The 24,850-nt window shown below is 38.3% G+C and overlaps 1 protein-coding gene across 2 annotated transcripts in view; it reads left to right on the forward strand.

The window, feature by feature from the left end:
• Positions 1-24,850, forward strand: part of HTR4 (5-hydroxytryptamine receptor 4) — a 269,754-nt gene that overhangs the window by 78,740 nt on the left and 166,164 nt on the right. The window lies entirely within an intron of this gene.

Consider the following 24,850-nt stretch of genomic DNA (forward strand, 5'->3'; position numbering starts at 1 on the left):
AGATGATGACCCTAATAATGTCCTGGCCCCTGCACTGATGGCAAAAAATGTGGATAGTTGCCAATGTGAATGCATCCACGTGTATATACTGCCATTTAATAATACGGGGCACGGTAATCCATGGGTAGGTCAAAGCCTGTGGATCACCAGCAATAGGAAAGGTCTACCGTACTGAAATTATCATTATCTGACAATAAATGTCATAGTTTTAGCAGAGTCTAGCTCTCTATTTTCTAGTGTGTTTGTTTTAATGGATTGGCCATGGAAATAGGTACCACAGTTACATCCCATTTGGAAAACTGTTGATGTGTTCTACATGGTTCTGCCTCTGAAGTTTGCCTAGAGACTTCCCATGGCCCATAATGCTGAAGCCTGACTATGGACCAGGCCCAGCTGTGAGAGCTGTGTCACTTCCTTGTTACAGTAGCTTCTCTGAATACTGATTTCTTTCTGGGCAGTATTTAAAATGAAGGGTACTGCATAAAAAGCCCTAAATATGTTGAGGCAGCTTTCTTGAAGGACTGCCAGTATTTCTGGGAATATTCTTTTTCACAGTGACTGAAATCTAGAGTCCAATTTCAGGTAAAGACTGTCAATCAAGTCTTTAGCCTGCCATGCTGATCTGTTTTATCTGCTGCTTCTCTTACTGTGTTTTAACTGGTAATTTTATAGTCCTGTTTTTATCTGATTGCTTCCAGTGTTTTAAAGGATTGCTTTATGCTGAATTATATCTTATTGATTTGCTGCTTTGGGCACTATTGTGTAACATGACAGGATGTAAATTTATATTTATAAATTTAAATAATAAAATATAAACAAACAAGTATGGCTGAATGTTACATTTTCTGCCAAAATGGTAAGGTTTGTTATCTTATATTTTATTTTATTTGATATTTGATATTTGATGTTCTTAATCTGTTGCCTGCTTATTTCATCTAATTATATCTTGTATTATTATCTATTGTTTTATATGTATTTTGTAGAATGTATGCCATTGGCAGGTATCATCTTTATTGATTTTATTGTTTGTATGTACAGCGCTGTGTAAATCTACAGCACTATATAAATAATAATAATAATAATAATAATAATAATAATAAGTTATGTGTGTGTGTGTTAGAGAAGCTCTTAGTTGAAACACCAGCAATTACTTTCTGCTTTTCAGTTTTCCAAGTGCCCTGCAATATTTTGAAATGCTTAAGTATGTCCAGTATTATAGTGCAAAAATACCACATATTAATTACACAATTTAGTGTTGCTAAGAGCATAGTGCCAGCCTGATTATGTTGCTTTGAACAGATGGAAGAGCAAATTTCAAATCACAAACCTGCCATAAGCTTCCCACAAAGCAGTGTATACCCTCTGTTCCTATATCAACAACACTCATAGTCTGGGGATTCCTTCAGGGTAAGCAGAGTATTGCGACTCATTATTCTTCCTGAGCATAGACCACCAGCCTATACAATGTCCATTAATTTCAATAGACTAGGCACATGGCAGTCCTATAAAACTGCTGACTGCCAACTTCAGCAAATGGAAAAATAGGCTGTAACAAAAAGTAGACTTTTTTAATAGCATAAAGTTAATTTCCTATTGGATTACATGGGGAAAATATTTTCCCTCCTCTTTTAAACCTATACATCCAGATAAGATTGCAGAAAAGAAAGACTTGGATCCTCTGACCCACTATTCCTTTAAAATGATATGCTCTTCTGTTTCATATTATAAATGGACTGGTACTTACAATAGCGTAGGTCACACTAGTTACCTTTCTCAATAGTGGAGGATTGTGGCATCTAGATGCTTCTGCCAGCATTCTCAAGGCCCCCAATCCAAAGGGTTTCCCTCTTGTTTTCCAATCCCAGAAGGCTGTGCACATTACAAATGAAGTCTTTATCTTGAGGTTTAATAAAATAGCAAGATGGTCAATAAAATTTCTTGTTAAATGATGAGTAAACATTTATTGAATTGAATTACTCTATCTGGGACAATAGGATTCAGTCCAACAAGTAAAATTAAAAGTGGTTGCAGCAAGGGTTTGGAACACGTTCCTAAGGAGACCCACCTTTGGTCCTCTTCCACCATTTCAAAAAGCCTTTGCCAGTTAAGAGAGATTTGTTCTGCTTCTAATTCTGCTTCTTGTCACACTAAAATGCAAAGTGGCTGTGTATGAAATTTTAGCTCTTTAACTATTTTTTTTAAAATCAAGCTGTGTATCTTTACCATAGTGTTTCATCTGTTGTTGCTTTTATATATTTGTTCTTTTGTTACTATTTTAACCTTTGTAACAAGATTTATTCTGTGTTGTTATTTATATACATTTTTTCTTTTGTTACATTAATGTTAACTTTTTTGAACCATCTCGGACACTTTAACAAATGCTGAAGGTATAATGAATTTAAACAAGTAATTCTAAAATTGTCATAAATGACAAAAAGGCTGGAGGAAAAAAAAACCAGGAACAGCAGATAAAAAGCAGAAAGAACAATATAGCCAAACATAATTCAACTCTGACTAGGGCATTTTCCAGAATATAAATGTCTTTGGTCAATGCTGGACACTCCCAGGAGCAGGAGTTTAGGACCTGAGGACAGGGAGCAGGGACATAGCTAGGATTTTAGGAAGGGGGGGTCCAGACTAAGTGCCACCATTATAATGGGGCTTGAGTGCAGCGGCGCAGCAGCACACACCATTCATTTTTTCTAATGGAAGGGGGGGTCCGGACCCCAAGAACCCCCCCTCCCGGCTACGTCCCTGCAGGGAGGCTTGGAGGTGTCTCTCTCATGGGGTCCCCATGAGTTGAGGTCGACTTGAGGGCAGTTAACAACAACAAACAACAACAAACAAACAACAAAGTAATTGTTTCATTGTCTTTTTATCCTACCTCTCAGTGCTGCTGCCTCTCCTGCTGCTTCTATCCAAAGTCACATTTTGGATGTATGTCTTCCTTTGCCTGTTTGATTTTGTACTTGGAGCTGGCGCTATTTAAGAAGTGTATAAACAGCAAGCTTGACTTTGTTTAAAATATCTTCACACTTTAACTGTTTGGCTCTTCTTACTTTTTAAAAGGAAAAATCTAGCATGGCCAAAGTTATTTTTAAGATGGACTTTTTTTTTAGTAAATGGGAGACACAGTTGATGAGGGACATAGTGAATCACATTGTGATTGCATGATGAAATCTTCTACTACTAGGCATATAGTAATAGTAATCTGTGGGGAGATTTGAGGTGATCATTTTCAGTATAGAGAAGGCTACTTTTGAATACAAGACAGAGTCAGCAGCACTGAAGGATCATGAGAGACAGTGACTCTATACATTGGCTGATGTGGATTCAAATTCCTCTTAAATCATGGCTTTACTAAGCAGTTTAGAGAACATTCTGACTTGATCAGCTTATCATTCTTTCAAATTTATTTCCCAACTTTCTCTCAGCAAATATGGCCTCAGGTCAGCTAAAATTAATATGAATAAACCAGTAAAGGCTAAACACATAAAACAGATGAAATCAAGCAAATTTAAAAGCAATTTAAAAGAAACACAGCTTGGAATATTATGCAGGGAAAGTAATTTGTTTAATTCCATGTTACTTTGTCTATGAAGACTAGCTGTTAACTATTACCAATGCTTTGCCTGGGAATCCTGAGATTTGTAGTTTGTTGTTTGTCTCTAATAAAGAAGCCAAAATATCTCACAAAACTAAAGATCACATAATTCCATAGCATTGAGCCATAGTAGTTAAAGTGGTGTCATACTGCATTATTTCTGCAGTGCAGATGCAACCTTTGAACATGTGCTCCCACTATGACACCACCAGCAGTTCTGGAAAGCTTCCTAGAGCATTTTGTAGTCTGTTAAGGAAACCAGCTATGTGCCGCATATCTTGAATTTTGTTTTACAATATGAGGGGATTTTATTTTAAGAAAGAGGAAGAGGAAGAGGAGAAGAGGTCAGATGTCATCAAAAGAAGAAGTATGTCCTGCAATGCAATGTGGGAAACCTGCATTCACTTTGCAGGGTAAAAAGAACACCCTGAACATACTCTGGTGATATTTTTTATAGAAGGAGGATGGTGCTCGACTGTCATTAATAATGTCTCTTTACCAGTGATTTCAATTCTTTTAATGTTACCAGCAAGTCCATTGAAACAGAACAACTCAGAATGAAGTTGTTTCACTCACCTAGGTTAAAATCTTCTTCCACAGCAACCCAGGGATGTTGCAAAACAATTTTCATTGGGTAGGAGTGGTGGCAAAACTGAGAGTGGTAGCAGAATGCTCACTATAAAATAGGTTTAACTGAAGGAAAAATTAATGGGGGAGGGAGAATTTTAAATGAGTGCCCTCATTTTTCCCTAGAAAGATAAAATGGAAAATGACTAATCTAGAAAAACAGACAATCTTGCCATTTCCTTAGGGAAGAAACCTTCAATAATGTAAGACCACATGTGATACAGAGTATCACAGGAAGGTGTACCATGAACTTTTCACACTTCATAATTATAGCACTGTGATTCCATTTTAACTGCTATGGCAATATCCTATGAAATCCTGGAATTGGTAGTTTAGGGAGGGAAATTGAGAATTTGCATCCAGAGAGCTCTTCTAATGCTTCATCAGACTGCAAATCCTAGGATTCTAGAGAATGCAGCCATGATAATTAGAGGAACTGTAGTGCTCTAATTGTATAGCATGGAGGGCCCTGTGGTTTTTGTTATGATAAAACTTTTTAAACTTGGTCCAGGTTATTATGACAGGAGAGTAAACAATGGAAATTATCTAAGATATGACTATCTCAACACTTAGACAGAGTCCACAGGATGGAGCCATGGCACTTAAAGTGGAAGCAAAGTGCTATAGCTCAGTAATGTGGAAGTGGCTAACTCAAAAGGGTGTTTCATTGATTATTGTGGTGCAGAAAGAAAGGGGGACGGGGGGGGGGGGGAAGAAATGAACAGTGAGTCTTCTCATGTGGAATATGCAGGGCTAACTTAGGAAATAAAAAGTTATATTGGGTCAGGCAAAAGAAAAGTCCACATTGTATGATTTATGACTCTAAGCTTCTTTTAACAACTGTTAGGAGTTTGAAGAAACTAATTAACCACAGCCTTTTGTAGGGATGAAAAGCAAGTCTTATTGGAAAACCAGGGTTGCATTTTATTTAAATTAAAATAGAAATAAAACCATGAAGGAAGTAGTTCAGTTACTCAATAAAAAGAACAGTACAATTTGAAATCTTATCTGAAGATGAAGCAACTATGTTGGTATGCCAAGCAAAATCTTCTATTTTGTGTCCCCCTCCTGGTTCTTTCTTTCTTTCTTTCTTTCTTTCTTTCTTTGATAGGATGGCAGTGGATTGTTAACTCTGGCTCTGTGTTTGGCTGTCAGATGCTTTTTATACATCCTGCACAGCCTCTCCCCTTGTCCCCTTGCTCTGTCCTCTGGCCTGGGCCAGGAAAATGTCATCAGCTCCACAAGTAGGGGCTTGGGGGTGGGACTACTTGTGAATTATTTGAGAAGGCAGATGGTTTGTAATACAATGAATTCAGGAATTTTATTTTCAAAGAGCATAACCATTTAGGAGCACAAACACAAAACGGTCTTTGAAGGAAAGTTATACCTACTGACAAATAAATGCCAGGCTTTGTGTATTTTCAAGAAAGAAAAGAAAAGGCAAAAACAGGAAAGAATAAAAGAAAATCTATTTCCACTTACATTAAATATACACTTACTTTAAATATGTAGAAAATATTGTGACATTTATAAATGGATAAAAACATGGAAACCAACAAACATATTGGGGAAGAAAGGAGAATGGTTTATCCATAGTTTTCTTGTGGCTTTTCCATTTCTGAATGGTGGGGATATGGGCTTTCTTCAAAATGAAAATACTGGATCCTTCAGGTTGCATATGTCCTACATTTTCACATGAGAAGTGTTTTACATAATGGGTTCATACTAGACCAGAGTATGGTCTGGAGGCATATGATGTTCCAAACAATATGTTGAAGTGAAGGAGATCTGCATCTGGTCTGTGTGTGAATGGAACAGTAACTGCAGATCCTGTGAATGCTACCTTGACTTGTGCTGAAAGAAATATAAATATAATAAATGGAATAAAACAATTGTCTATATGCCTGGATGGCTTATTAATTAACAGAGGGGTGGCCATGATTTGTTGTGGGCCCTTGTGCAAATTATGATTTGGGTCCCCTTCACAATTCAGTACTAGTGTTTTAATGTACATTAGTATACAGTTACATACCTGGCCTCATAATACTATTACAATAATACGAGTTTTTTAAGCCAGAAACCTTTAAAGCTTTACTAAGCTCTTCCAAAAATTGTAGTTTTCTCTCAGATGTGTGATTTGTGCATCATTGCATGATATGTGTCCCCTACTCTGGCTTACTCACTCCAACCTATCTGGACATTAGGTATGTGCTTCAAACCCCATTTCTTTATAAATCTCATGGATGAGATCAGTGCTTTGAACTAATCACAGCTTCTTATGCATACCTAAATAAATGGCATGAAATTATAGTTCAAATATTCTCTCTCTCTCTTTCTCTCCCGAAAAGAAGGTAGGTATATGGTCACTTTCCTTGTTGTTGTTGTGTGTCTTCACATCATTTCCAATTTATGACAGCCCTAAGGGGCCTCTATCATAAGGTTTTCTTGATAGGTGCCTTGAGAGGGAGTTTGCCATTGCCATTGCCATCCTCTGAGACTGAGAGAATGTGACTTGCCCAAGGTTACCCAGTGGGTTTCATGGCTCCATAGGGTCGAGAGCAGCTCCAAAGATAATGCAGTGAATGCTTGCAATCTCACAAGAAAAGAAGAAGAGAGGCAACAATAGTAGCTAGTAACAGTGAGATTTGTTATATCACTAGTAAGTTATCCTGAAGTATGTTGTGGTCTTTTGTTGAATTCTTATAATAGTTCTTTCTCAAAATGTTGGGCCTTCTAACTGTAAAACTAAAAATCTTTAGAATACTTTCTCCCTCTTTTTGAAGGAAACATTATTTAGATTGTAATTTGACAAAAATATTTCTATCCCCAGTCTTCTTTTATATTCATATTCAGTCATATTCATATTCTCTCTCTCTCTCTCTCTCTCTCTCTCTCTCTCTCTCGCGCGCGCACACACACACACACGTTAAATGTTAATCAGTAGGAAGCTGACAACAATTTTACCATTACTCTGGTTTTTTTGTGACTAACACACTATACCAAGAATAACAAGAACAACAATGTATTTAGCAAATCTTGCTATGGAAAGCTCTGACCAAACCTGACATTTTCTGTTCCTAATAATATACAGTTTCTAACTTTATTGAGGATTAAACACCTGATTGTAAGGAGTTCTTTCTTTTCATGTTGTCTTTGATTGTCCTATTCTCCTGCCTCTATGCTCTAATTGTGATCCTTGTTTTGTTTTCACATTTCTGCGTTTGCTTGTTTCTCTGTACCATTAAATTTGTATTATGATTATAAAAATAATAAACATAGGCAGTGATCTTTAAAACAACAGCAACACACACACTTCAAATGAAGGTAGGAGATACCCTGTGCCATGTTCTGTTGTGAAGTCAAAGGCTTTCATGGCCGGCATCCATGGTTTTTTGTGGGTTTTTCCTGTGGGTTTTTCCATGTTTCCTGTGGAGATAGCCACATAGCCCAAAAAACCCACAAAAAACCATATTCTGTTGGTTTCCAGGGATAAGAGAAATTACAGTGATTGGGAATTAAGACTTTGACTTTTTTAGATGGAAGATCAAATGTCTGGATGATTCAGAAAACCAAAAAACACCAAGCTCCCGTATAGACTGTTACATCCCTGAAATGTTAGTTTTATATGTGGCTTTTGATGCATTCAAAAACATTGAAATATCACCTCCTTCCACACACACCAAAACTTAAAAATAATGATAATTAGTTAGCTAGCTACAGTAACTAGTTAGATTCACTCTTCTCCTGCCTCCCTGCCTCCTGCCCTCTCACATGTATACACATTCATTTACTTCATTGTCTGGAGAGCCACAATCTACCAAGAAAAACATCAGATCTAGTGCTCAAATATTTCATTGTGTGCAGCTGAACAATTACTGCAGTGTAAACTAGCACTTTTGTTTGGAGAAAGTGGTTCTGCTCAAGGTTGTTTAGAAATTTTTGTAGCAAGAATGTTTAATTTCTTCAGAGCTTTTATTGCCCAGAAAGGTTTTTTTAGGATTTGAAATATTCCCTATCCTCTGGGGTCACTGAGATCGAGAATTAGTTCTCAAGGAGATGCCATGTACAAAAGAAAGTGTGCTCTCATGGAGCAACTGATGTATGGGCATGGTGCAAGAAGGACAGACAGGAGTGCCAAAGCCTGAGACTTGTTTCAAGGTAAAGGAGAAATAAGAAGCATCTGGAATGTAGTGTATGTGCCTTTGAGTCACATACAGTAACGGAGTCTTAGTGGCACAGTGGTTAAATGTTGGTACTGCGGCCATAACGTTGTGAGTTCGATCCCAGAGGGCTCCAGGTTGACTCAGCCTTCCATCCTTTCATAGGTTGCTAAAATGAGTACCCAGCTTGTTGGGGGCAATTGGCTTACAGATTGTAACTCACTTAGAGAGTCCTGGGTTTGCTAATAAGCTGTACAGAAATCTACATGCTATTGCTATTACTAAGTCTCATGTAAATTTATGGTAACCTCATGAATTTCATAAGCGTTTCTTAGGGAAGGAGTACTCAGAGGTAGTTTGCCTTTGCCTTCCGCTGAAAATACCAGGGATACAGCATCTGGTATTCCTTGGCAGTCCTCCCCCATCTATTTTTCCCCATCCAAGTACTAACCAGACCTGCTTAGCTTCCAAGATCAGATGGGATCTGGTGCCTTCAGGTTATTTAGGCACACCAGCATTATCTGAACAGGCCCTAACATTTATTTTCCTCACTATTATCTTCTGGGAGGGAGCAACAATGAAGAAGGATGAGCAAAAAAAGGCTTTTGCAATTTCTTGTTCAATCAACGCATAATGATTTAGAAGCCAAAAGCTGGAAATCAAGGTATAGGTTTTCAGTAATGTGATTCAGGGCTTTCATGTCAGCAATGCTTCTATCTTAGTAGGGAGAGAACACAAACCTTGATAATCTTTGTATGAGTGGGATGAAAATAGTATTCTTAATGAAGCAGTATCTCTATTGATAGCTCTTGTGAAAAACAGAGAGAGCCCTTTGCCAAATTATGACTTCTAAAGTGAGAGATATTCAACAAGATGGTATTTCAGTTGACAGCAAGGTACATCAAATCAAGTTTCTTAGTTGGAAAAGTAAGATGCTATAACTCAGCATAGCTGCACGTATCAGTCTTGTGGGTATTATAATAGATAACAGCAACAACGTAATAGAATCATATTGAGTTGGCCCATCTTTTTCAAACTCTTAAAGCAAAGTTCTAGCCATTTTTGTTTTTAATTATCTGTGTAAACATAATCTTGATTCCCATATAATAATGCTACTAGAGATACTAGGTGCGCTGTGGGGGATATTCTTTCATGGGTATTTTCCCTTTTCTTTTAAAATTGTAAAGGGAACTCAACACAATATTGGTCAGTTGTTATTTTTTGGCTGAAAATATTGGCATGAGACATTGAATAGGTTGAACAATTAAAGTTAGGCACTCAGACTATTGTTGTATGTGCCACTGGATTGTTGAAGAATACTGGGCACCAGATACTATGGCTTGGATTGATTGATTGATCGCTTTCTTTCTTTCTTTCTTACTTTCTTTCTTTCTCTCTTGGCAAAATGATTTTCCATAGGGAAGATGTTTATTTCCCATGTATCTCAGGAAGAGGGTGTAAGTCTACAAAAGCTCATGCTATCAACTTCTTTCTATCTTGGTTAAGGCTCATTAAACTGCATATCTACATGGAAGGGACTTAAAATGAGTGAAAATATACAGTCTTACTTTATTTTTTTGAGAAACACTTATCTCATATCCATCCGATATTGGTGAGTGGGAAGAGTCTCCCTCAAGGAGACTCCCTCAAGGAGCCATTCTGTCTCCCATGCTATTTAACATTTACATGAAACCGCTGGGAGAGATCATCCGGAGACATGGGGCGCGGGGTTATCAGTACGCTGATGACACCCAAATCATTTTCTCTATGTCTCCGACTGATTCAGTGACTGGGGATGGCGTCTCTCCTCTCATGGCCTGTCTGGAGTCAGTAATGGGCTGGATGAGGGAAAACCGACTCAAACTAAATCCAGAGAAAACGGAGGTACTAGTGATAGGTTCTCCTGGTCCAGGAATGGCGGTTGTTCTACCTGTCCTGAATGGGGTCACGCTCCCTGTGAAGGATTCCGTGCGCAGTCTGGGGGTGCTTCTTGACTCGTCGCTTCATCTGACTGCTCAGGTGAATGCGGCGGTCAAGAGCACTTGCTACCAGCTTCGGCTGATTCGCCGGCTGCGCCCATACCTGGACCAGAGGGACCTAGAAACTGTGGTACATGCTCTGGTAACTTCGAGACTGGACTTCTGCAATGTACTCTACATGGGGCAACCCTTATACCAAACTCGGAAGCTTCAAATGGTACAGAACATGGCAGCCCGGCTGGTCACTGGCGTATCCAGGACCAGCCACATAACACCTGTGCTTAAAGATCTTCACTGGCTGCCTATTCGCTTCCGAGCTCAATATAAGGCGTTGGTTATTACCTATAAAGCCCTAAATGGCTTGGGCCCAGGATACCTGAAGGACCGCCTCTCCCCGTACAATCCGCTTCGCACCCTCAGAACATCTGGGCAGCAATTACTGAAGGTGCCTGGGGCCAGGTTAGCCTCTACATCAAGAAGGGCCTTTTCCACAGCTGCCCCAGCCCTTTGGAACACGCTGCCCACGGAGCTCCGCTCATCTTCCACCCTGGCCCAATTTAGGAAGGATCTTAAAACCTTCCTATTCAAGCAGGCATTCCCCGTTTAAATATCCTGTGGGCCTCCCTCCTCTTCCGTGGCCATGAGGTTGGGCTAAGGGGCTTTTATTGTTGTTGTTTTTAGACTGCTGTTACTGTTTGTTTATATGTTTTTAACTCCTGTAATTTGTTCGCACTTGATGCATTCTGTAAGCCGCCCTGATCTTTTGGAAGGGCGGGATACAAATAAAGATTTTATTATTTATTTATTATTTACTTGGAAGAACATACTACTCTTTAAAAGCCTGCTACAACTTGGTCTGAGGTTTTTAGGTTGGAAGGATTATAATATTTTGGAATGCATTCACCTTATCTGTGACTGATAAGGTCACACAATTGAATTGGGAATAAGTAACCTGAGAGGGAATTGCTGTGCAGTACTTTTAGAAATCAGTGGGACTTTTTAAGTGAAGGAATGGACAAACTATCCTATCTGCAAGAGAGGAGGAAAGGTGAATTACCATCATCACCCTTCCCACTTGCTGCTGCAGCTTCACCAAGCTGTGAATCAGTCCCTTCTTCCTTCACAGAAACTGTCAGAAGCAACTGCCCTTTCAACAGGAAAAGAGGAAAAAGAAAACCGCCAGTATCACCGTCTCTTCCAACAAGCTGTTCTAATAATATACTTCTGTTCTTACATCTATCAGGTTTATGTCATCCTTTCTGAGACATGGGTGTTGGAGATATTTGAAAGACCATATATTAATCTCCTGCGGGACTGTTATATTCCATTATGAGTCTTAAGGTATCGGGCTATGTTAAATTAAATTATGGTGCTAATTAATAAGTTACAAATGAATCCTGTTCAGAGTTGGAAATCAAGCATTCCTCCAGATGTTGTTGGATTGTAGGACCCAGCAGCTTCAGCCAGCAAAGCCAATGCTGAAGAATACTGGGAATTGCTGTCCAACAATCTCTGGAGATATAGGCAGCTCCCACCTCTGTGTTAAATCATGTAAATCTTAATTCTACTGCTTATCCCAACTAGGGTAGGTATATTGGCTCAATTATTGAACAGTAAATCAACAGTTAGCAAATCCCTTTGGTTCTACAAGTCTGCTTTAGTTGGATACTATCAAACTGGTTTAAGTGCATTGAAGAGAATTGCTAATGTCCTTTTAGACTGCTTGTTCTAAATTCCATTTTAAGTTACTAATATCTCCCATGCTTGAAACTAGAAATTGCCAGCTGTACTTCCAAGATAAAGAATGATTGATTAAAAATAATTTGTATCGCCAAAATGGGCACATTTACAGACAGGTTCTTACACTGGCATATTGACAGCAGGAAAATATTGAATTCATATCTACTGGAACACTGCATACAGAAGAATATACTGTTGCATTTTTTCTTTAAAAAGTAGTCTTGTTTCCCCAGATATATGAGAATCAGCTGAAGGCAGCAGTTGCAACTGAGGAAGTAAGATTTATAATTAAAAAGATGTGCAACACATCTCCTGGCACTGATGATTCTACAGTGGAATGTTTTGTAAAATGTTTGTTGACAGTTTAGCAGAACCATTAACCAACACTATTAATTGAGCTGTGTGTTTTGAAAATGTTGCCCAAGTTTTGGCAAGTGGGAAAGATCATAGTTATTCTGACACCAGAGAATTATGGTTCAGTACCAGCATTTTATACTCCAGATCATAATCAGAATTTTATACTATGGACTTGTTATAATATAAAAGATGGAAAGATTTAGCATGTGCACGCATCAATTCAAATGAAATGTAATTTATCCCAAAGAACAGATTTCACTCTCCCCCTGCCACATGGTTATTTTTGCAGGAAGACAAGTTAAGGTGAGCCTTGCTTGCAAGATAACATTTTCTTCTCTGCATAATCTCAGTAAAAAAACAAAAGTTAGCATTCTGTTTAGTACAGATTTACTTTTACAGTACTTCACTGATTTCACATCACTCACTAAAGGCATTAGGTGTGGTACTGCAGTGGTGGCCTTCAGTCTTTTCAGTGAAGGATTCTACCTTTTCTCTGATCTGCTATAAGATCTCCTCTCTCTCTCTCTCTCTGTGTGTGTGTGTGTGTGTACATTGTTATCCCACACCCCAGCTTCTCCTTGAAGAGTCCACTTGACAGATCAGATTAAAACATACAGTATCTAATCCACCAGTACAGTACCCACAGTGACCAAGCAGAGAACTTGGCTATAACAAAACCATGGCTACTAGCCAGTGATAGACTTATCCTCTGTAGATTCATAAAATCCTCTTTCAGACATGCCTTAGCTACCTAAGCTCCTTATTTCCCTCCATGCTCAGTCTTACTGCTTGTCTGTCTCTTAAAATAAACAACAACAAAAAAGCACAAAACATATGGTGGTTGGGTCCTGACCCACCAATTGAAGAATTATGTTCAGAAGAAATAAGGGAGAGGGAGGTATTACTTCAAGGATTTTTACTTTTCCAAATTTTGTAGACCAATTTGATTTCGATTGGTAGAGAAGATTCAAGGATACAGTCCCTTAAGTGTATACTACTTCCGTTGTAGCATACTTTCTGTTCTGTAAAATTGATGTACTGTACTAACAGAAAGCAGACTTAATCATCCCATGATGGCAATCACAGGTCATTTTATAGTTCATTTAAATTCCTGTTTAGAAAAAAAATGCATAACACTACCCTTCCACACCAGATCTGAATTGGCTATAATATACCTAGAAGCCTTAAAAATTACACATCCTTTGTTTTCTAGGGTGTGTTTAATATAGAAAACATTTCAATTTGGGATTATACTTTTGGTGTTTCTAACTTTTGTTTTCTGTGTTCCCTTACACTAAATTTTGCATGCTTAGCCCAGGGCATTAGGAAACTAATAAGCTGCTTTTGTGTTATGCTTGAAAACATAATATAGACAGTGTTGGACGATAGCTCTAAATCTCTAAAATAATTTAAAATGCAATCTCTGAATCATAACAAATATGTCTGTCTTGGCCAGAGGATGGATGCCATTTGGGACTGCTTTTGTATAAGTTTAGCAAACTTCTTTTCTTTGAAAAAAATACACATATCCTAGATATGGAAAGTATATATTAACATGTCTTGTGGTTGTATGTCTTCAAGTCCTTTCCGACACATGCTGACTCTAAGGTAAACCTATCAGGGGTTTCTTGGCAAGTTTCTTCAGAGAGGGTTTGCCATTGCCATCCTCTGAGGCTGAGAGTGTGACTTGCCCAAGGTCACCCAGTAAGTTTACACGACCAAGCTGGGATTTGGACCCTGGTCTCCAGAACCATAGTCCAGTGCTCAAAGCACTACACCAGGAGCACACTGGCTCCTTGAGTAGTTTCTTTTCTCTGAAAAAATACATATGCAACATTACATTTCCCTATATATTAAAACACAGCTGCTACTTGTAAGAGTACACATACCTTTCTAAAGCAAAGAGGGACAAGGCCCTGAAAATGTTCAACATTTTGACAAAAGAAGGCGTGCTGAAGCTGAGGATTGTCATTCACAGAGGGTGTTGAAACAGATGGATGTGTGAAATCTAAAAGCCATTAAATCAAGTCTGGAACAGATAGGGGTGATTATCCATCCTCAGTGTGTTCCTTCTGCTACAAAGTATATCATCACTGATTATCGTCCTAAATGTTAATGTTTGCATCTCTTCTGCTGTGCTGCCATCATATGCAATATGTTCCTAATGCCAAGGTTTATACTAAAAAAACTAGCACAACTTCAGCATTGGTTCTCCTAAGTACACGTTAATTCTCGATTCAAAAAATTCTCAGTACAATATGTTCAGTCAAATAAATGCAATTTGTTTAGGTGTGTGTAAGCTGGGAAGCAGATATTTTTTGCTAAGCCTGGCATGAACAATAAACACAGCACTTATATTCTGCTCTAAAGAAAAGAAAATATATTTGGAAATTTAAGATGGAAGACCTCTTAGATGAAATCACTGACATTTGGTCCCCTTTGGAATTGGTATTACAACAGACTACCAGTGGATGAAATCAAGTAATTCTTGGTTCTTTCCCCAGCCTCTTCTCCTTGTAATGATGCTTGAGAATGTTTAAGCCCTGCATTTCCTTAACCATCTCACAGAATTTAATAGATTCTTATCTTGGTACAGCAGACTTGGACAATGTCACCCTTTCTTTTTTGCTGGGGGAAAAGATTTGGCATGATTTCTACCACATCTTCCAGTTAGTTTGGCTCCATTAGTGTATACTTTCAGCTCACAAATAATAAAAATAATAAATCTGCATTTCCCAACAGCTCTCTGCAAACATAACAGAATACAAGGATCCCAAGAGGCATACAGGGAAAGGCTGGCCAGGGGCACACTGAGCCCTGCATACTAAATGTGCTCAGCTATTCTGACTGAGGGTTTGTAAGCTCTGTCATCCCATCAGCTTCAGGAATATATTAATGTGATAAGGGCTGAGAACCAATTATATAAACTGAACTTTATATTTTTTATTTTAATTTAAAATAAAGAATATTGATAAATATATGATGATATTTTCTCCAGTTGTTTGTTGCTAGATACTGTGGAAGGATAAAGCATATAGATTCTTTCTAACCAGCAGAGATTTAGAATAATTGTGCTATACATCCCAGATGTTACATCAGATGATGCATTGTTCACCACACCTTATCACAAGCCGATATTTTGTAGACTTCAAATGCTCCTAAGAAGCTTTGATATCTGTCAATGTTATTTTTCTGTAATCAACCAAGGGAGAAATGGCTTGAATGGGTTTTCAGAATAATGTTGGTCATCATTGAGGAGCTTATTTCCTTTCCAGCCAATGAACTGTGCTTGCATTACACTCACAGTAGTCATTTAGAGTTTTCATGTAAATCAAAATCTGTGTAAAAAACCAATTACTTTGTGACACAAGATGGTGTTAGCTACCGCTACACATAGGCCCTGGCTTTTAGAGGAGTTGCATTTCTTCTGTTATGATTCAAACTTGTTCTTAGAAATTCTTTGTGGTGTCCTTGTATTTTACCTCAGTGGAATATACTGTAAGCAGGCATACCTCTAGCAAGACAAAATACAGGCAAGGTTTCCATGTTCTAGACAGTGAAACAGAAGTTTGATTTTCAGGTACGGGTGGGTAGAATGGAACGCCTTCCAGAAATTCTGCAGTGCTTACTACTATATGCAGTGCTTTAATTAAACCTTGTGTTAGAAATTTCATTAGAATCAAAAAATCATAGAGTTTGAAGAGACCCCAAAGGCCATCCAGTCCAATCCCCTGCTATGCAGGAACTCACAATCAAAGCACCCCCGACAGATGGCCATTCAGCCTCTGTTTAAAGACCTCCAAAGAAGAAGACTCTACCACACTCCAAGTGTTCCACTGTCGAATAGGTCTTACTGTCAGGGGGTTCCTCCTAATGTTGTGGCAGAATCTCCTTTCCTGTAGCTTGTAGCTATTGTTCCATATCTCATTCTCAGGAAAACATACTGGCTCCATCCTCCACATGACATCCTTCCAAATATTTAAACAGGGTTATCATATCACCTCTTAACCTTCTCTTCTCCAGGCTAAACAGCCTCAGCCTCCTAAGTCTTTCTTCATAGGGCATGGTTTCCAGACCCTTCACCATTTTGGTCACCCTCCTCTGGACATACTCCTGCTTGTTAACATCCTTTTTTGACTTGTGTGCCCCAGAACTGGGACATAGTAAGTTTCCAGGTGAAATGTTCCTGCTGGAACTTATGTTGTGTGTATTTTCATGCTACTGTAGGGCTTGCTTTAAAATAATATCAATGAACTTCTTAACTAACTCCAAATCAGTGTGCTAAAACATTTAACAAGCCACCTGAGTCCAGTTTTGGAGGAAATGGGTGTATGAATAGACAAAGACAAAGATGAAGATGAAGATGATAGTGAAGAGGTGATGGTAATGGAGAAGGGGCAAGAGAAGGAGATGTAGTAGTATAGTGGTGGTGGTTTTATATCAAGCAAGTGTTCATGCCTAACGTTATCATGGATAAGTTCAGTAATATGTGTAGCTTCCAAGAAATTTTATTGTGAATAAATCCCGAAAATGGAGGCCCATTTGCTACTATGGGAATTGTCCCTGCCAATGCCCGCAGCAGGCCATAGGGAATAGGTATCCAGATTGGGATAAAAGAGGACTTGGTAAAGCCCTCCTACTACCACCATGATTTGTGGCTTTGATCAGGCTTCTGTTGCCTGCAATGTACTTTCAAAATGCTAAGCTTGTTTTAATCTGATTTGGAACTCAATCTGTATAACTAATGACACTGAGCTAGAGGAATATATGGCTGATCTGATATGGACCAAGCTCATGAGTTGTAGGGGTTACCATTTTTGAATCGACATCAGCCCCTTACATTCAGTAAAAACCAGGCCTTCCTGCCCAGCTTAAGTGTATAGACTAGCAGGAACACTTTTCACAACTGGGGGAAGCTCTGGTTGTGTGCCAAGTTTTATGGGGATGTTTATTAAATACTGAGACTTGTTGCTAAACAAATTGAGCACAGCAGAACACTCATCCTTCTACATGATCAGACAAACAGCCATCTTTTATATTTTTTTTTTTTATTCAATTTTATATTTATCTGAATGAGAATCTGGAAGCCAATGTGCTCAGACAAACCATTAGAGAATAATAGATTTGCTTAACTAAGTTTTGTTCAACAAACATGAATATAATGAGTGGGCAAAATTCCACCTATACACAAATGGAAAACCTTGTATTTTTTATTGTCATTTTCTGTTGAGACAATGGTGATGGTTTTAAATCTAATTTACTTTTACCGGTATAGTTAACTATGTTGTGCTGTATAACTAAATAGAAGCTGGAGGGACAAAACTATTTTCATTGTTGCTGAAAAAAATTCATACATGTTATATCACATGGTATATATTGGCTGTGCTTTTACACAAGCCCATTCTCAGTGAGTATTTGTGGACAAATAACCAATGTTTCTCTTGGTGGCTGGTTGTTGAATTCTTCTCTGCTTACAGAACTTATATCCTGCTTTTATAGCCCCAAGAGGCCACAAAGTGGCTTTAAAGATTCTCAAAGTAAGATCGTGCTCAATCAAGTGGCAGAAGGGAAATGGCACAGTGGACCCCACTCCAGACATTATTCAGGTAGCACTTCTGCATTGTCCTTGGTGTTCCTTAATAGTTTGTCAGGCAGTAGCCCCATGTGAGGCAAGAGAATAGGGGCTGTAGCACAGGTGGAGTTCACTCAATGCAGGACAGAGGCCATCCTCTGTGTTGTTGGCACTTGGTTGAATTTGGCTATTTGCAGGAAATTTTCCCCTTAATGTTCTAAGCAAACATCCTATTATGAACAGCAACACAGATTTGGTAGAAAGCAAAATCTAAGGGCTTAATACCCAAAAAGACACCAGATTCCCATCTGATCTTATAAGAGAATCAGAGAACAGAGTCAGCTCTGATTAGTATTGAAAATTAAAGCTTTATTTCAGAGGAAGGACTAGCAAAAACCACCTCTCAATACTCCTTGCCTAAGAAATTTGGAGGCCCATCAAGTCAAACAGGCGACTTGAATTCATGTACAAACACAGTGCTAAAGGCTTCAGGGAACTGCCGGCTGTATCCAACAGGAATATAGTGAGGTATACAGATTTTTCAAATTCTGTAACATGAACTCTCATTGAACTCTCTTAACATTGAACTCTCATTGGGTGGGAATCTGATGTTGTTGCACTGTGGCTCCCAGCATTCTTCACCAGTGGCTAATCTTGCTAGGCTGCGGGATTTGAGTTTCAGTTCAACATTGTCCAGAGGGCCACACCAGAGTGTAGCTATCGATGAGGGAATGAGGGTGTTGTGCCCTAATGATTTTGTTTCCCCATGATATTTTCTTCAATCTCCAAATTTTCAGCATTTCAGTGATGTAAAACTTTAGCTGAGCATTTACAATACAGTTTAGACATCCTCCCTCAAAAAGGGGGGAGGTCAAACAGAGTTACCAAGGGACTGCAGCACAGAAAATATAAGAGTCCAAATGTGAATATTTTTAGTTCTTACTTACTGCAATGTTAGAAATTTGAAGACTGAAGGAAAATTTTATATAGCCGTAGCAAACTTCTTATGGGGCAGGGATCAGTGCTTTCATCTTTCAGCAGCAGATCTATATCTCTGGCCCACACAGTCCATACCCCTGAACTAGGATGACCCCTCAGTGTTGATGAACTGAGAATGTGAAAGGCTACCACCATTACGTTTGATATGTTGCATTAAAACTGTTCAATACTATTATTAATATTATATTTTCATTTGCCCTGTTTTCTTGCAATAATGAGACCAGTAGGTGACACCAATTTAAAAGAATACATATAAAAACTATACAAAAGCTTCAATAAAATTATGCATATAAAATTTTATCTAAAAACAAACAATTTAACAATTAAAAATTCTTATAAATAATTAAAGTCCCTATTACTCTTTCAAAACAGCACCACACAGATAAAGCCAAGCCCCAGTCAGTTTCCGAAACATGAGGGATATAAAAATTTTTATTTTATTATTTATTGTTGACGGAAGGAAAGCAAGGATGGTGCTTATCCTGTCCTCCCTAGGGAGGGATTCCCAAGTCTGGATTAGCCACTGAGAAGGTCCTTTCGCTTGTTCCAACCCAGTTGAGCCTGAGAAGGGAGAAGGGTTTCTTCAGAAGACTCAGAGCTCTAATGGACTCATAAGGGAGATAAGTACTTTAAATAACTGGACCCAAAGCTGTAGTACTTTTATAGCCATAACACCAGCACTTGCTTTGTGCCCAAAATGAATCAGCAGCCAGACGAGCAGTTCCAAACAAAGCAACTTAGTGCTTCCTGTAGCAGGCCTAGTTTGGCTCCATCTCTTTGAGCCAACTGAACTTTCTGACCATTTTCCAATTTTTTAAAGGTGCACCCATTTACGAAGGTCCAGACAGATGGGGGAAAGGGGGTGAGACACTCCCTTCTCTCCTGGATGGAGACCCTGCCGAACCAAATGGCGTGCCTCGTGAGACCCAAAAAGAACACCCTTCCTGGTGGATCCTTTTAGACTTTGTGCGGGGTGTATTGGCGCTCCTCACATGCGCTGATGAGACATCCATGTGGTGCCCTGCTGTTTTGGGGCCACACTGCTTGATGTCATCATTGCGCACCAGTATGGATGAGTGTGTGCAACAATGGCGCCCACTACAAACCTAAAATGGCCCCAGACCAGTGCAAATGCCTGTCTGTACTGGGCCTCAAAGTTTTGGAAAATGTGATATGGAAATGGCCTGCCCACACTCTTGTTCTGCAGGAAAATTGATTTTTTTAAATGTGCAAAACATTTAATGGTAGATGAGATTTTATAAAGCCCTACATGGCTTGGGCCCCCAGTTTACTTGAGGGACCGAACTCCCCCATCAGTCGCCCCGCACACTCAGAACATCTGGGAAGAATCTGTTGGGAAATTCACATCTTCCAAATATGTCTGCCACATTCCAGTGAGACATTTTGCAGTTGGCGGCCCCATGGATTTTGAACAGTGTGTCTCCCCGAGGAGCTCCGTTCTCATGAACCCCCCTAGAAACATTTAAAAAGAGGTTAAATTAAAACAGTTCTTGTTTGCAAGAGCCTTCCACCCGAAGAATGAAGTTAGCGCTCATCGATGCCATCGGTTCTGCTCACCCTGTGTAAATGATTTGTTTTATATAATTAGTAATTACTGTTTTGTATCTATTTTTATGAGATTTTGCAATAGTTGGTTAGTCTTGTAACCATTTTTGATCTTGAAAACGGTTTTCACAAATAACATTATTATTATTATTATTATTATATGATTTTATATTATTATGTATTATTGATTTTAATAAATGAAAATGTAATTAACTTTGCAAAAATTATGCTGTGTAAAGTATATGACTAAAACTCAAAACCAAACAAGAAAATTAGGACCGAATTAACCCACTTTCCAAAATAATAGTCCAAGGGAATTTACAGCCTTCCAGCTCTTTGATAACAGGAAAATCTGTTTGTTTGTTTGTTTCTTCCTTTCAAAGAAAATGTCGATTTAGATTATATATGCTCTCCCAGAAAGTGGAAATGGTGTGCTTTGCCCAGAAAGTGGTTTCATGGATGGCTGGAGCCAGGGGTGATAAGACCTGGCTGCTTTTTCAGTAAAAAGCCATATCCTTCATGAGACTGCTCCACTCTAACAGTGAACAGAGGGGACCTCAATAGGATCAAGTTTGCTGGAAAGCATTTTACATTCTTTAGATTGCTTTCGATCCCATTTCCACATAGATGGGGGATGTTGCTCTGATAGTTACTATTGTACATAGATATTATTTCGCTTTAATTAAATGGTTGAACTAAATAATATGACTGTTGATGTGATCTTAGCCGTATGAGTAATTCTAATAAAAGCAGGGTAGGAATGTGGGGATGAACACCAGAAAAGTACAGAAATAGATTAGCCCTGTTGAGCTCACGTGTAACCCAATCGTAGCAGTTACTGAATGCTACTGGTGAGTTAAAGTAATCAACCTGTTGATATGGTTTGAAAGTAGATGTAGAAATGTTTATTGATTAGCCCTAAGGCTATTCAAATACAACCAAATAATAATCAACACACGGTTAAACACACTATAAAATATTATAGAAATTCTATAGCAATTAGAAAAAGCGCTTAAATGTAATAACACAGAATCTGGAATGTATATAGATTTACCGTAATGTGGTCATATAAATGTAAAACATATAGCCATTAGAAGTACAGTACCCAAAAATGAAACATAGTTATTAAAACTGATTATAACTTCATACCACAGGTTCAAGATACAAAACTGGGTATTAAAAAAGAAATAAAAACAAATCTATTACAGCATTTAAGTGATAATAATAAATATAAAATTGAACATGAAGCATCACACATCAGAGAATTCTTCATCACCTCTGCAATTTACCCCCAATTGACCCCCTCATTACTCAACTGACTGTATAGCTTTCAAATAAAAAAAACTGAGCTGTGTAATAGCATTTTGAATCTTGGCCACTCATGAGGTGAGAGATTCTGAATGGGTATCACAAAACATTTCTTTTGATTAGGGACCAAGATACTGATCTCTTTCCTGTTGGGACATATCACACTTGAATTAAAATATGAGTTAATCCTCAATTTCTCGGTCTCCACCGATACCGATTCGCTGATGTGGAATCCCTTGACTCTTTCCATATCTTCCATGGTGTCACGATGGTCAATCTGCTCTGGTAAATGCCTCCCTCAGGTTTTGGCATTTGTATTTTTAGTAATTTGCTCTTTGAAAAGAGTGTTTAAATTGGTCCGCCATTAAATTACCTACGTTGCTAAGGAGGCTGTATCTTTTGGGGCTTCAATATCCAGTTCTCTGTCTTCACCCCTTTTGCTTTGCCTTTAAAACTGTGCAGGAATCAGGAAGACCACAGCTCTTTATAAGTTTTTTATTTGCATAAACCAAGGGATTGAAGATGGGATTGTGATGTTCTAAGAACATAGTTTGGTAATCTATCTGGCTCCATTTCTATTAATTTAATCCCAGTAGTTAAACACTTTGATTTGTCTTGCCCATGGATTGAATAACTTCTAATTCAGCGCCATATACAGCTGCAGAGTCCTTATTTAACACCGTATACTTCTGATGTTGAGACTGTGCTAGTTATACTGCTGAGATGGAATTTAGACCCACCCTTCCGCCGCATAGAGAGCATAGGTGTATCTTGGCTTTATATACGTTGGTTATTGGGGTTAAGGGAACAGAGTATTTGTGGGCTTTTAGTTTAAATATGGATATCAAATGAGCTTGCTCTAAGTGAACTCTTTTAGTGATGACGTGAGCAAGATCTGTTTTCTGAGAATGTTACACCAAGGTACGCAGGGGGGTCTTAATGATTCTATTTTGGCTCACCCTCTAATTGCCATATATGTCATCTGTGATCTTTTACCAAATACCATATATATTTGACTTAGATTTGTAAATATTTAAGGAATTGTTCTGGCAATAACAAATCATCGTCTTTTTAAACAGTCTCCTAATACCTACTTGCAAGTATGATAACAATATTATGTCACTCAGCATAAAGCAAGGTGTTCACGGAGTTGTAGGACAGTAGGCATATGACTGCAGAGCCTTCTCTTGCAGATGGCGGTATTTATATATATATTAAATAATAAGGAGGCTAATAAGCACCCTTGTCTTACCCTTTGTAGGTATGTAACACTTTTTGTCATGGCCCATTCAAACAAATCTCATCTCAAACTTACCTGTATAAAGGCTTTGATTAATAAACAACCATCACAATTAAATTTAAGTCAAGTAGTTTGTTCCATCGAACTTTTCTCTATTCACTGTGTCAAATGCTGCAGAAAGATATCTGACGAGCATATAGATGTTTCCTTGCTAGTCATTTTTTGGCACTCATATGGTTTAGATTAAAGCAGTTGTCAATGTGTAGATCGATTTTTGTCTAAATCCAGCTTGTTTTCTGTGGAGTATCCATTATCATAACCCTGTTTCTAGTTTGGTCAAAAGGAACCTCAAATATATTGGCAACAATCTATTAGGCTAATAGGCCTAATAGGTTTGAAAGTTGAAGATGGGGTTTTCAACTATATGGTGACGTCAAGGTTTGATTGTTGTTAAGGAAAAAGAATACATTTTAATGTAGAAACAAAGTTTTACAACACCCCCCCCCCTCTCTGTGTATGTATGTATCATGGGCCAATTTGGGAATATGATAAAAGCTATGGATCTCTCTCAGAAAAATGCATTGATTTCCTTTACATAGACAAATACAGAATGAGGAAATGCAGTGAACACTTAAGAAGACAAATTTACCTAAAAATTTACCATGGCAGGAAATACTATAAATCAAATTTATTTTCTCTAATTTTTGGATTCCCTGAAGCACATTAATAGATTCTTGGAGGTCAGTGGGGTCCAGCTTAGAAGAGGCTTCTACTATGAACAATTTTTACAGCCATATAATTTGTATGAACAGTGACCATAATAATAAGTTCATCTAATGCTATGGACAGTTAGGATTATAAAGAGACTAAAGATGTGCTGTTAAGGCTGAACTAGAATAGGCCATATCTATTGGTTCACCTTCGGTTTGAGTTTAATGCTCCTCTTTCTCATTTATCTTCACAGATTAGGAGAACCAAATAGGGGAGGGAAAAAACAACATCTGATTTGTGAAGTAAAGACTTCATAGCTGGCATCCATAGTTTTTTGTGGTTTTTTGGGGGGGGCACTATGTGCCATGTTCTAGAAGAGTTTATTCCTGAGTTTCGCCGCATCTTTGGCTGGCATCTGAAGAATAAATCTTCAGAACATGGCCACATACCAAAAAAAACCCCACCAAAAAACCCCTATATCTGATTTTAATTTTTACATACTGTGAGCATTGGATCAGTGCCTTTTCACAATTTAATTTTAATTTCTATTGTACTTGTATTTGGAGGTCTGTGAGGTTTAATGGGTTGTCTGTTCCACAGAATTCATAATTTTTTGGGGAACATTCTGTGTTTACCTATCTGTGTCTAACATGCCTGACCTCTCGGATGTTGTGTTCATAAAACGCATGTTGGTAGTATGGACTGCAAACCTACTTGTACCCCACCTTTATGCGTTATTGGTAATGCCTACTAACTTATAGATTATAGAATATTTTTTTTACTTGGTGCTCGGGATACGAAATGATCGGGTTCGAAATTTCCGGGATACGAAAAAGTTGGATTGGACAAAACTGTTTCGGGTTCGAATATTTTCGGGTACGAAATTCATTTGGCGCGCAATTCAAAAGCTGCAAAGTGCGCTATAGGCTTTCCAGTGCTACCGGAAAAGTGTTTCGGGTTACGAAATTTTCGGGTTACGAAAGGAAT

The sequence above is a fragment of the Sceloporus undulatus genome, chromosome 2 (assembly GCF_019175285.1).
Source record: "Sceloporus undulatus isolate JIND9_A2432 ecotype Alabama chromosome 2, SceUnd_v1.1, whole genome shotgun sequence".
Taxonomy (NCBI): Eukaryota; Metazoa; Chordata; class Lepidosauria; order Squamata; family Phrynosomatidae; genus Sceloporus; species Sceloporus undulatus.